Source organism: Scylla paramamosain, chromosome 11 (genome assembly GCF_035594125.1).
Source record: "Scylla paramamosain isolate STU-SP2022 chromosome 11, ASM3559412v1, whole genome shotgun sequence".
Taxonomy (NCBI): Eukaryota; Metazoa; Arthropoda; class Malacostraca; order Decapoda; family Portunidae; genus Scylla; species Scylla paramamosain.
Genome location: NC_087161.1, coordinates 25,889,722 through 25,892,808, shown reverse-complemented (window position 1 = coordinate 25,892,808; position 3,087 = coordinate 25,889,722). Strand labels below are relative to the sequence as shown.

The 3,087-nt window shown below is 44.1% G+C and overlaps 2 non-coding genes across 2 annotated transcripts; both read right to left on the bottom strand.

Annotated features, from left to right (window-relative positions):
- Window positions 1–321: 321 nt before the first annotated feature.
- On the bottom strand, window positions 322–393 carry Trnad-guc (transfer RNA aspartic acid (anticodon GUC)). Its single transcript has one exon. It is a non-coding gene; the product is annotated as a tRNA-Asp (tRNA).
- A 703-nt stretch (window positions 394–1,096) lies between these two features.
- Window positions 1,097–1,168, bottom strand: Trnad-guc (transfer RNA aspartic acid (anticodon GUC)). Its single transcript has one exon. It is a non-coding gene; the product is annotated as a tRNA-Asp (tRNA).
- Window positions 1,169–3,087: the final 1,919 nt, after the last annotated feature.

Below are 3,087 nucleotides of genomic sequence, written 5' to 3'. Positions count from 1 at the left end.
AATTTGGAAGAAACGGAAGAAACGTGTGTGTGTGTGTGTGTGTGTGCGTGTGACTCACCACGGCCTTGACTACTCAGGATCACGTGCTGGATGAGTGTTGGCAGCCGTGCCTTTCTGAGTTATTAGTTTACAAGGTTCATACCTCGCTGAGCCTTTTAGGTTTAAGAGTTCATACAGTGTGGTCTGTGGCGAGGCTGAGTCCTTCCACACATCCTGCCTGTCCTCACTGCTCGCCGCTCGGTGAAAACTTGTAGCAGCCTGCCAGGGACGCGAGGCAAAGACAATGTTACTGCTCGACTATCGAACGGTTAAAAATTGGTCCTCCCCGGCGGGGAATCGAACCCCGGTCTCCCGCGTGACAGGCGGGGATACTAACCACTATACTACCGAGGACTGGATGTCATAAGCCGACTGTGATAAGAAAGTAAGCGTTACTAATACTGATGATATCACTGGTATGAATGGCACTCCCCAGGCTGCTGGAGTAAATGTTGCGGGCTGCTGAGGTCGAGCCACAGCCAAGTTTCAAGACACGTCTGAAACTAAAATGGTCAACTTTTTGGGATCTCTTCCTGTAACCATGTTTTGGAGGCGGCACATTGAACAGATGTTTTTTATTTTTTATTTTTTTAATTCTTCTAATTTGTTTGCATTCTTGGCTAGATTCATTAACTGCCTAAAAAGAAAAAAAAGTACAGCGCATCTCGTCAGTACGGGCACGACACACGTAAGGTGGTGAGTGGAGATGAGTGACCTTGCACGCAGAGCCACGACCACGCGGCCGCCACGCAGTGCACCACGCGCCTCCACTGCTTTCCCTTGCTCATCACACCTTTGCACCTGATTTTTGAGGCACAGACACATGAGTCACCAAGCAACACTTTGATTACCTTACAGCGCTGCGGGGAATGTCAACGTGTCCAAATGATGGGATGGAGAGGAGGGAGCATTACCCTCATCAAGGCTTTGTACAGAACCTGACGCAGGGAAGGTTACACACACACACACACACAGCAGAGGCGTGTACTGCTGGTAACACGGCCTTGTCAGGGAACACGTTCTGGAAACATTTTGGAGTCAGCGAAAAACGTTAGTCCTCCCCGGCGGGGAATCGAACCCCGGTCTCCCGCGTGACAGGCGGGGATACTAACCACTATACTACCGAGGACTGGAAATGCTAGGAAGATTATGAAGAAAAGAAGTACTGATACTACTACTACTACTACTAATAATAATAATAATAACAATAATAATACTTCTACTACTAATTATAATAACAATAATACCACCATGATCAACACCATTAGCACCACATCCTGAAACTATCACCACATCTAACAACAAAGTGGACAAAAAATAAATAAATAAAATAAATGAATAAATAAATAAATAAAAGTCCCAAAAGAGGAAAGAGTACGGATAAGTGAGTTAGTTGTGCAGTGGGCAGCAGCGACACTACACTTGTACCCTCCCGCCTGTACCCTCCCGCCTGTACGCCGCCACCTGCAGCCTGAGCAACGAAGTGAGTGTGACGCGGCCCTCCCTCACCTGGCCGTCTCCACCCCTGTCCCGGTCTGGCTTAATGAGGCAATTTGTGAGTAAATAGTGCATAAACGGATGGAGCCAGTAAACATGCTGGTAAATAAATAATTTGATGAAGGAATGGCAATGTGTTGGGCGGGTGAAGAGTTTAGTTGGTTCAGTCCAGTAGTCCATTAGTTTATATTACAAGGTTGTCTTGATGAAGTGCTGGATGGATGAAGAGACGCAAGGAAAGAAGGCATGCGGAAAGAAATTCAAGCAGGTACATACTTAATGATGGCCTGATACATAAATGAATTAATAAATATACAAATATATACCTGAGAAAAAATACACACACACACACACACACACACACACACACACACACACACACACACACACACACACACACACACACACACTATAGGAGCTTCAGGCCACTTCTAAGACTTAAAATACATGTTCCTTTCAATAATCTCTCTCTCTCTCTCTTTTTCTCTCTCTCTCTCTCTCTCTCTCTCTCTCTCTCTCTCTCTCTCTCTCTCTCTCTCTCTCTCTCTGAGCTCCTGCTGTAGCTCCATTTCCGTGTTTTCCTGTTTCCCTGACAATAGCTCAAGGTAACGGCAAAATTATGATTTTTCCTTTTTTTTTCTTCCTTGACAGTTTTCCAGCGTTGTTTTTCTCCGCACTCCTAATGGTTACCGGAAAGAGAAACACAGAGATACTAGGAATAGCTCTCTCTCTCTCTCTCTCTCTCTCTCTCTCTCTCTCTCTCTCTCTCTCTCTCTCTCTCTCTCTCTCTCTCTCTCTCTCACTAACGAGAATCTAAGGTCGGCACAAACAACTGAAATGGATATTATTTTTATCTTTTTTTTAAATATTTATTCATTTATTCATCCATTCGTAACATTATTTTTACCTACTCCTCTTCTATTTTAGTTACAGATTTTCCTGGCAAATTATTCAGTATCTTTATTCATTTCCTTTTCATGTATTCATTTCTACTCTCTCTTACTTGATCATTACTTACGTGTGTGTGTGTGTGTGTGTGTGTGTGTGTGTGTAGAGAATACTTCACAAACAGAGTGCAGAGTGACTGGAAAAGAACCAGGAATGACGTCATTGATACCAAGTCAATTGAGAGTCTTAACGAAAAGGTCAGTTGGATAACACTCGTGGATATGTATAGTGTGAAAGGTGAGGATAGATGTGCATGTTTTATATAAGGACTGCAACGTGTGTGTGTGTGTGTGTGTGTGTGTGTGTGTGTGTGTGTGTACTTCAGTATTGCAAAAACAAGAGGCTTACCATGCAGAACACACATAGACGCAACCCAGCTCAGCGGCACGCGGCATGAGGGGCTCAGGAGGTCGACACTGCAATGACAATACGGTGACAACACAACACTAAACAACAACCTCCCGATGTGCACACAAGGCAGAGGTCGCTGCCACAGGTAAACAAATGGAGAGATAGATAGATGGATACATAGATAGATAGACATATTGATAGGTATATAGATAGACTGATAGATGGATACATAGATAGATAGACATATTGATA